The sequence below is a fragment of the Canis lupus genome, chromosome 3 (assembly GCF_003254725.2).
Source record: "Canis lupus dingo isolate Sandy chromosome 3, ASM325472v2, whole genome shotgun sequence".
Lineage (NCBI taxonomy): Eukaryota > Metazoa > Chordata > Mammalia > Carnivora > Canidae > Canis > Canis lupus.
Window position 1 is genome coordinate 2132872 of NC_064245.1, and position 10376 is coordinate 2143247.

General features: G+C 50.4%; 1 long non-coding RNA gene across 1 annotated transcript; it reads left to right on the plus strand.

Annotated features, from left to right (window-relative positions):
* Positions 1 to 2098: 2098 nt before the first annotated feature.
* Positions 2099 to 9916, plus strand: LOC112653825 (uncharacterized). The gene is made up of 3 exons (XR_003132559.3): positions 2099 to 2486; positions 2935 to 3053; positions 9792 to 9916. It is a non-coding gene; the product is annotated as an uncharacterized LOC112653825 (long non-coding RNA).
* Positions 9917 to 10376: the final 460 nt, after the last annotated feature.

Consider the following 10376-nt stretch of genomic DNA (forward strand, 5'->3'; position numbering starts at 1 on the left):
GTGATGGAAAGTCTGGGCTACGGGGAGGGCTGCCCATCTGTATCCTGGAGGAAAGTTCTGGGTAAAAATGACTCGTTCCTGCAGCCTGGGCCACTGTGTCCACTGGTCGTGGTTATGGGTACTCAGGCTCATAAGGAATGAGGACTCTGAGGCCTGGGGAGGCTGCCCCATCGTCGGCCCTGCCGCTGGCTCCCCTGCCCATCCCCCCCCCCAAGGACGCAGCGTGCTTGGGCTCCAGCGTGCAGCACGACGGGATGCAGGTATCTCAAGCCCATCAGTCCAGCACCTGCCTCTTGATTCACCCCGTCCAGTTGCTCCTCCCTCCTGTTGGTCCCATGCTACCATCCCGGTACCGGGCAGCTTATGGTTCAAATCCCTCAGGCCCAAATCCTATAAATGTCCCTAATTTCTCTTTTTTTCCCCTTCCTGAATAGCATTTTTTTTAATTTTTTAAAATTCATTTTTATTGAAGTTGGATTTGCCAACATAGAGTCTAACACCCAGTGCTCATCCCATCAAGTGCCCCCCTCAGTGCCCGTCACCCATGACCCAGCAACTGCACTACTCAATAGCAAATCTACCCAGGTCGACTTTCAAAACATCAGAATTTATGACTTCTCACCGGGGACCTCACCACTACTTCCCCGGCCTATTCCCCTGACGACTCTCTCTGCGTCCACCTCCCACCCAGCACAGCCTGTTCTCAGCACAGACCCCAAAACCCTAGTCAGATCATGTCCCTCCCTGGTCCCAAATCTCCCGTGAGTCCCCATCTCCTCCAGAAATGAACCCAAAATCCTTTCAGTGGCCTGTGGGACCCTATGTCATCCGCCCCCACTGTCTCCCCGCTCTTCCGCCCTCAGCCCCCTCCCCAAGCCAGTCCAGCCACACTGATTTCCAGATTTTCCTTGAAAATGGCAGGTGCATTCCTGCCTCAGGTATTTTAGTTTCTTTGGTTGAAACACTTTGTACCCAGATATTTGTATGACTCACTCCCTCACCTCCTTTAGGTCTTGGCTCAAGTGCCACCGTCTCTGGGAAGCCTTCCCTGCTTGCTCAATTGAAAATCATAACTCTCTAGCACATTCCAACTTAATTTTTCTCCATAGCCCCCATGATCATTGGACACACTGTATGACTATCTGTAACCTGTTTTCTTTTTTCTTTACTAGATTTTAAGCTTTACAAGAGCAGACATTTTCTGGTTAGTTTGCTTTCCCCCTACCTCCTGGCCCATGTTCTAATAAATAATATCTTTTGAAAGAACAAATTTTTGGTGGGATAGATAAATGGAAAGATGGGTGGGTACATGATTGAATGATCATTAATTAATGAATATATTAGGTCATTTCGTTTTAAATTATATGTAAAAAAGTAAATCGTGTCAAAATATCCTACCCAGATTTCAGGGCAAGTTAGTATAAGAACCAATCTCGATGCTAGGCTATCGGACCAAAAAGCCAGTGCTCTTTCTCTGATGCTAATTTCAAAACACCCTCTAAAAAAATAAAAAATAAAAAAATAAAAAAATAAAAAATAAACCACCCTCTAGATTAAACTTCAAGTTTGGGAAAGGATTAGGATTAAGTGGCTTGGGTGAATAATCACCTCTTTGTGCACAGAAGTTATGACAAGTAAGCAAGTAAAAATAATTAGGCCAAAATATGTATCCTAATCAGTACCAGGACACAAAACAGATGAGAATTCCCACCAACTAACTAGAAGAAAAGGGAGAGACATAGAAAAAAAAAAAAAAAAAGAAGAAGAAGAAGAAGAAGAAAGAAAGAAAACTACACCCTGAGGAATGAGTTTTCTCATTTGGCTTTCTATACCGATGAAAATTAATCGAATTCACCATGCTTTATTTTATTCCACACTGTATGGATGGAGACGGAGCAACTAAGCCTCATGCTCTCCAATTTCTGATCAATAATATTTCATGGCCTTTCAGGATGAAGTAGACTCCGCAGCTGGTTTCTCGGAGACGTGACAGATAAGGAAGAGAAGCGGACAGATGGCTTTAAGGCAGATGCCTGCCTGGGAAGACGTGGTCTGCAGAGAACGCGTCAGATCTTATCATTTCACGACAGCACGATCGTTCGTTATGGGGGCGAAAGGGAGAGGATGTACTGGTCTGAATCTTTTGCTCTGTCGCTCGGAGGACAGAGGCAGGAAGCCTGTAGCCGGGATAGCTGTGGTGTAGACAGGGATGCTACCCCTGCCCACCCGCCCTAGACATTAGTCTACCCTCTTTGCCGCCCCTACTCTCCCCAGAGCTGCTCTTAGACCCGTGTTAGCCTCGGGCTTGGAACCAGGGAGTTCGTCTGGTTGGGAAGGAAGCCTAGAAACTATGGAAACCACTACTGTTTCAAAACCAGGTGGAGTGTGCAAGGCCCTGTACTGAACAGGCACCTGGGAGGAACCGGACGGACAGGTTCGTGGGGGCGAGCAGGCTTCCAAGCCAAGGATGGAGAGATGGCAAGACAGTGAGTACGCCGACTGACCGTGTCGCGTTTCGTTTTTTTGTTTTTTTAAACATCCTGTGACTTTGTATTGGGAACTAACAGAAGTGGGGAGACCTGACCAAGGGTACGACTAAATTTTCTTATCCCCAAAATTTACTGAAAGAGCCCAAAGTTGAAAGGATACAGAATATGGCCTCTCTCAAAACCATGCTCTGGGACACCAACTTTAGTCCAAATTTCCAAATTTTCATTAAGAAAAAAAAAAAAAAAGCTTTTAGGCTATGGCGTTGGTTTTTCCACATATAAATGCACCTATTCTGTACTCTGTGTTGATCACCGAGGGGCGCTCATCTCCCCAGCCCCACACGCAGACGTGCTTCCTGTTGCACGTGGTTGGGTTCTGTCTTGTGCTCTGTCTGCATTTCCACCTCCCCCGTCACTCAAGACTCTCCTCCCACTACATCCACAGATCCGGAGCTCAGTTCGGCTGCGTCCTCACTCCCGTGGAGGAGTCCCATTTCAGGCGACCACTGCTCTTGCAGCTGTGACAAGGGCCCCCATCCCAGAGCTAATCGTTCAGGCATTAGTGTAAGTGTTTATCCTTCTGGAACATTCTCCATCGCTTTGCTCTGGACAAGGCTTCATGGTAGGTCTCCTCCTACCTTTTACCCCTGTGGGTGGCCCTGGCCAGCCCGTGGACCTTACCCGAAGGCCCAGCTGGTGGGTCATCCTGCTGGAAGCTGTCAGGGCTTCCCTGGGCTGGCCCTTAACCCCCCACACCCCTACCCCCCATCTCCTTTCCTACCTCCCCTCCAGGTGCCTTGCCTCTCATTCATCATTACGAGAGGAGGTGCGTTGCTTCCAAAAAGGTCACGTCTCATGAGGGAGGACAGAGGATCCCTCCTGCCCATAGTGTTATCATCTTTGTCACAAAGATCTGAACTCAGATGAGAAACGGGTGCTGCTCGCCAGGGGCAGCGGCTGTGGGGTCAGCCCTGGGCTCTCGGGCGGCCGGGCTCTCTAACCTCAGCCCGGGGGGGTTATCCCACAGGCTCGTGTTGGCCACCGCGAATGGAAAGCAGGCCTGGGTCAGGTTTCTCAAAGCAGGAAAGACCCACGCGGGCCCCCCGGGAAGCAGCACGCAGGACTCGGGGTGAGCCCAGCAGTCTGCACTTCCCCAAGCTCTGCGGGTGTCCAGGGGGCACATCACGCCGGGGACAGCTCTGTCCTGCGGCCCTTGCCCGACGTGGGCTTGTCATGGGAATGATTTTCAGTGGTGACGTGCCCCCAGCCAGAAGCACACGGGCGGGCATGGCCCCCAGAGCCAGGAAGGGGTGACAGCCCGGGCCCCCAAGAGAAGGGCCGCACGGTCCTTCCAGCAACCGGAGACGTGAGGGAGCCCAGGGCTTAGTCCTCTGCAGTCCCTCCTAGTCGCGTGGGTCCTTCAAGCTAGAGCTACGTATGGAGGTGCCGGGGGGCTCAGGTCATGACCCTGGGGTCCTGGGGTTGGAGCCCCTTGGGCCGCCTGCTGCCGCCTTGCCACTGCCTCCCCTGACTCACCTGTGCTCACCTGTGCTTGCTCGCTCTCTGGCTCTCTCAAATAAACAAAATCTTTAAAAGAAAGAAAAGAAAGAAAGAAAGAAAGAAAGAAAGAAAGAAAGAAAGAAAGAAAGAAAGAAAGAAAGAAAGAAAGAAGAAAGAAGAAAGAAAGAAAGAAAGAAAGAAAGAAAGAAAGAAAGAAAGAAAGAAAGAAAGAAAGAAAGAAAGAGCTACAGTCACTGCTATAATTTGTGTCTGGTAGTTGACAGAGTCTCGGCACACATTTCAGGCGCCTCTACACGTGAGTGTTCGCTACCCACACTCAGTCCCCAACGCATGCAGCCGATACGGCCATTTGTGGGTTTTGTTTTTTTTTTCTGTTAAAGAATTGCTTTATTAATACAAAATACACAAACTATTAAGTGCTAAGAAATTCAAACATCTAAGTCATAGCAAACAGGTGGCAATTCAACATCCAAGGGCACCGGGAAGCAATGTCCAGTTCCAGAAATAGGCTTGCTTGCCCTTGCTTGCCCAGTTTCTTCCTTCTAGAATGCATCAATGCCCTTGGAGGAAGATTGAAGTTGGGTTAAAATGCAGATGCCCCGGAACACCATCTAAATAAACAGGTCACCCACGACTGCAAGCGATTGTCTTGAATTATTCTCACAAGTCCCACATCTGAGAGGAGCAGGAAGGTGAGGCCGTGGGCACGCTCCCCCCCGGCGGCCTCGTCCTCCCAGGAACAGGGCGTGCGCGTCGGAGGAGCTCAACACGGCACAACCCACCCACGTCCCCACCTCGCGTGCGCGTGCAGCTGTCTGTGCCTCCGGCAAGGCCCTCCTGACCTCCACCATCTGAGGGTAAAGACCGTGGCATCAAGGGAACACGGCTCCATGGATCCCCATCTGCCCGGTAACGGATGGCGGGTCTCCAAACACCCGCGGCTCCCTGGACGCGGCCCCGGGCGACTGTAGAGCAGCGGATGGGCCCCGGCGGGCACCACAGACGCACCGTGGGGAGAAAGGGCGAGGCCGCTGGCTTCCGCAGCCCCGCTGGAGCGCCAGGAGCCCCGGCCGTCCCGCCGCACGCGGGGCCCAAGCCCTGCCTCCAGGTGCGCGAGGAAGGGTGATGAGCAGGATGACACTTAGCATCTGTGCTCCCCTGCGTGCTTCTTACCACCACCCCCTCCACCTGTTTCTCTCTGACTACTTGAGGCCTCCTGGGGCCTGCAGCGTCCCAGGCTACCGTACCCATTGGAACCCAAAATACGCTGCCCCATCACAAGGAAGGCAAATTTGTGAAAGGAGAACAAGCAAAACGTGGAACATAAGCGAAGCCGGGAGTGCGCATAATCAGACAACCAAAAACACGACTTTCCATAAAAATAACATCGCAAAAGCCCGCCTGTGCAGAGCCACCGGAGACGGCACTCTGTGATCCCGCCAGGACACTGTACCCGCTTAGCAGGTCGTCACCGCCAGGTAGATTTCCAAGATCACAGACCGGGCAGACATTTAACCGGATTTCAGTAAATATGGGCTAGAATGCCTGCTGCTGCCTAACTGCTCCGACGTTAGATGCCGGCGACACGTCCTGGGGGGGGCACGTCTTTCACTCTGGGAAGCAGAGCCCTTGGGTTGCGAGGCAGAGGGAACGCTTTCCGCCAACTGCCGCTTGGCTTTGCGCACGACTGTGTCGCCGTGACCTAAAGCCCGCAGGGCGACGAGCAGCCAGTCGGCCTCCACTGGACTCCTGGGCTGAAATCCTAGCTCTGCCCCCGAACGCCCCACTTCTTCGACTGTAAAACCGGGTAATGGTGGCACCTACCTCGGGGGGCATCGCAAGGATCAAGTGATTGAAAGACTGACACAGGGGCAGCCCCGAAAGCAGTGCCCGGTTCACAGTAGGTGCCAAATGCACATCAGCTGTTAACACTGACCATTCGGCTCTCTTCCTTCTGCGAGTGTATCCGCGATGACAAAGGCGCACGTGGGCCCCCTCAGGAATGAGAAATCTTTGTTTGGAGAGAAACCGCTCATTCAAAGACAAAACGAGGTCTGCTCGAGCACCATCCAGGGGGTTGCGGATCAACCTCATTGCACAATGTGGGTGCAGGGACACCGCCCTTGTGCCCAAATCCCAGACCTGCCACTTGGTCGTTCTGCGGCCTTGGGAAGGTTACTTCACCTCACTGCGCCTCAGTTTCTGAAGCTCTCGAGGGGTGGTGGTCACGACATGCTGCAAGGTCAGTGTAAGCGCTGGAGAAAGGCAGCGAGCACTGTGGAGCGAGCCCCATGGAAGCTCAATGCCTTTGTTCAACAGCCAAGGGGGGGGCCGCTTCCAGGGGACCTTCCGTGCCGCCAGCGTGTGAGTCAGGTGTGTGCACTAGGGCGGACCATTTCGCCTCTACCGAGGCCCCCCTCGGTGCGCTTTCCCCCTCTAAGTTTAAACCAACAAATGTCATCATTATTGTAAATAATAACAATAGTGGGGGCACACCTGGGTGCCTCAGCAGTTGAGCATCTGCCTTCGACCCAGGGCGTGACCCCGGGGTCCCAGGATCGAGTCCCACATGGGGCTCCCTGCAGGGGGCCTGCTTCTCCCCCTGCCTGTGTCTCTGCCCCTCTCTGTCTCTCATGAAAAAACAAATCAAATCCTAAAAAAAAAAAAAAACAACATCAACAGGAACCTGCAATTTAGTAGCTGCCATGTGCCAACGTGCTGCTTTGCTCCGTTGCTTGATCACAGGTGCTGCCGTACTGGCATCTCCACACGCACACATGCATGTACACACAGGTCCACCGGCACAATTTTCCAAGATTTTGGGATGCGCACCTCAAGGCCTACCCTTGGGAACCCAGGCCACCGCGGATCTCAAGGAAACCTCCCCGTCTGTGAGCTGGTGGTAAGAGCCTGGCGCTGCCGTCAGGAGCCACGCGTCTCCGCGGTCTCCGCCGGCTGCTAGGCTGCAAGGTCGCACCGCCTTGTTGACTCGGCTCAGTCTGTTCATTCAAGGTCTTCCCGTCGTTGCCGCTGACGTGAGTTTAAGCAAGAGCAGCTCAGACCCCGGAAGCTGGCGCTGTCCTGGGGTCCCTGGGTGGCCCCCACCTCCCGACCCAGCCCACCCCCTCAGTTCTAACAGGAATCCTAACAGCAGGCCCTGACGCTTTCTCCCTGTTAGTAACTCTCCTGAGTCACTCTTCACCGTGGGACGTCAGGGGCTCATGCATTAAAATCCAGGCCCCGTGGAGTCCACCTACCGGCAAAACTAAAGCCCATTAGCCTCACCTGAAATCCCAGCTCCGAGCAGGTGGAGAGAAGGCCTCGGCTCACTCAGAGCGAGCTAGCTGAGGTCCCCTGGGACAGCTCCCACATCGCCTCACGAAGCCTCCTGCAAAACCAAACACCATGCAGAGGCCACAGAAGTTATTTTTACAAGAATTATCTCCAGAGCTACAAGGTGCAATAATGGGGGAGACACAGGGGCTTGAATATTTTATGAGAAAAACGTCCTCCTCACAGTGACAGAGCTGCTCAAGCTGTAGGCCTGCACCTTCGTGGCCTCCGTTCCTCCTGGACGTTGCAGCTCCTGAGCACACGTGCAATTTCTATGTGCGCATACATATTCACGCATTCGAGGAAAATCCTTAAATAGGGAAAAAGTAGAAGAAATAATACAACAAACCACCCTGCAACGTATTAACTATTGGAAATGTTTTCCGTGCTTCAGGATTTTTTTGTTTTTTAAAACTAAAATAGATCACGTTGCAATCATCTTTGACCCTTGCCCTCTGAATCCACGAACATGAATTGGCATGTGTAGATGTCGGGTATACTCTAACACACATATATATGGCCATCAGAAAATACGTATGTATGTATGTATGTATTTATATGTATGTATATATTTATATATGTATACGTTTTTTAATTTTTTAATTTTTTTTTTATAAATTTATATTTTATTGGTGTTCAATTTGCCAACATATAGCATAACACCCAGTGCTCATCCTGTCAAGTGCCCCCGTCAGTGCCCGTCACCCAGTCACCCCAACCCCGCCCTCCTCCCCTTCCACCACCCCTAGTTCATTTCCCAGTGTTAGGAGTCTCTCATGTTCTGTCTCCCTTTCTGATATTTCCCACTCATTTTCTCTCCTTTCCCCTTTATTCCCTTTCACTATTTTTTATATTCCCTAAATGAATGAGACCATATAATGTTTGTCCGTCTCCGATTGACTTACTTCACTCAGCATCATACCCTCCAGGTCCATCCTCGTCGACGCAAATGGCGGGTATTTGTGGTTTCTAATGGCTGAGGAATATTCCATTGTATGTACATGTTTTTAAATATGTTTAGTATATATTACCATTAGAAAATATGATATAGTATATATATTTTTTTTAATTTACCCAGATAGTGTCATCCTGTACCTTTGTGCAAGTTGCTATCTCCACTCAACATCGTCAACATTTGGGTGACGTGTACATATTGACATATACAGATCTAGTTGATTCTTCTCAATTGCCCAAGGTCACAGGACACACCGGTGCTCATTTTACCACCCAGGTTCACGAGGCGAGGCACGCCAAACCACAATCAGCACACAGCCATGCCCTTGGGGGGAAAAAAAGGCGTCAGCTAGTATTTACCAAACTGTAATATGTCCACACGTGTTCATCGTGTCCCACAACTGAGCTAGATAAATTCAAGTCACAAAGGGGTTCTGACCATTGCTAAACTCATGAATGAGTCGGGAATGCGAACTTAACACTTGAAATAACTGAAAGATGATGGAAGATGATAGAATAGACTCTTAAGGGTGTTGTCTTAAGGGTGAAATCATTTCAAAGCTGGGAGAGATCACCACGGACAGGTTGCAGTTGGAGAAATCTTTCTGGAAGGGGCCGCAGTGGAGACAGGCCGTGAAGGGCAGCGAAGAGCTCGACTTGCCGTAAGAGACTAGGAAAGATCCTAGGGATTAGGGACATCATGAGAGAGGACTTGTGGGTTGGAGTAAGTATGGAGTATCCAGGCTAACCCTGAACGGAGGGGAAGACAGCTATCAGGGGAAAGGGGGGTAAACCTGGGGAGAAATCTGCACGTCGGGGGATAGAGCCTGCGTGTGACCAGTATGGAGCCTTTTCAGGATATCCACGTAGGACGGACTCTAATGGCTCTGCCTGCAGCCCCTAGAATGTTCCAGGCCCCCTCATGCCCCTGTACCCTTGGACACACTGTTCCCTCAGCCAGGAATCCCATTTCTGGTCCTTTGCCTTCCTTCCCAGGCAACTTACCCATGGAGGGAGCCTTCCCTGACAAATGCCCCCTGACGGGATGAGGTTCCCCTTATGCCTTGGGCTTCCTTCTAGCGTAGAACCTGTCGAAATGGGTTTTCGTTGTGTTTAGCTGTCTTTCTCATTCAATTATAGACTCCCCAGACAGAAAGACTTTGACTTCTTTATCTTTTTGCTCCGGGACGTACCACATTGTCAGCTGTGTAGATGTGCTCAATTATTGTTTGAACCAATGCCTTAATTAATGATTAAAGAATCATGTATATTCATGTAATTTCCCATATTTCCAAATATTCGTATGTAAATAGTACCTGCTCAGGCTAAAAAAGAATCATCATTTTGATGCCTCTTGGCTTTTAGAATACTCCCCCTTAGAAAGAAACCTATCATAAGCAGCAGCCACATAAAAAACCATAAACAATACATGAAATTAATGATGTAAATAATGGGAGGTACATCAAAGTCCTATTTGTCCCTTCTCATCTACAGAAAAGAAAAACCACGAACACTTTGATGTAAGTGACTGTGACTCTTCAATCAAGCCATCTCCAAATGGCTATATTGTTTAAAAAGAAAAAAAATTGAAATTTCCCATAAAATCTGCTCAAAAAATATTAATTTGTCCATTTATTAATTTATTCAAAAAAATACGTCTTGAGTGCTGGCCCCAGGAATACTTAGCCAATTGCGCCTACTCCTATGGAGCTTAGGGTCAAGGGGAATGGAGACACAGAGATAAAAATAATGAGTAAATAAACAAATGAAAGCATCGCCGGGTGAAGCGAGCCATGAAGGAACAAGAAACCAAGAAAGCAAATCACTGGAGGGTGGGCCAGCTCCGAGAAGTGGGGTGAGTAGGGCCGCCCGGGAAGAGCAACCCTGAGCGGGGCTCTGAGGGCCAAGAGCATTCCAGGCGGAGGCAGCGGCCTCTGCACGAGCCCCACGGACCCTACTGAGGGGTAGGGATATTTTCCTGGGACGCTGAGAAGCCGTCAAGGGCTTTGCTTTGTGGGTTCCCTTGTCCTTGGAGGTTTGCACACAGCGGGGCAACCTGCTTGCTGCGGGGCCCAGGCT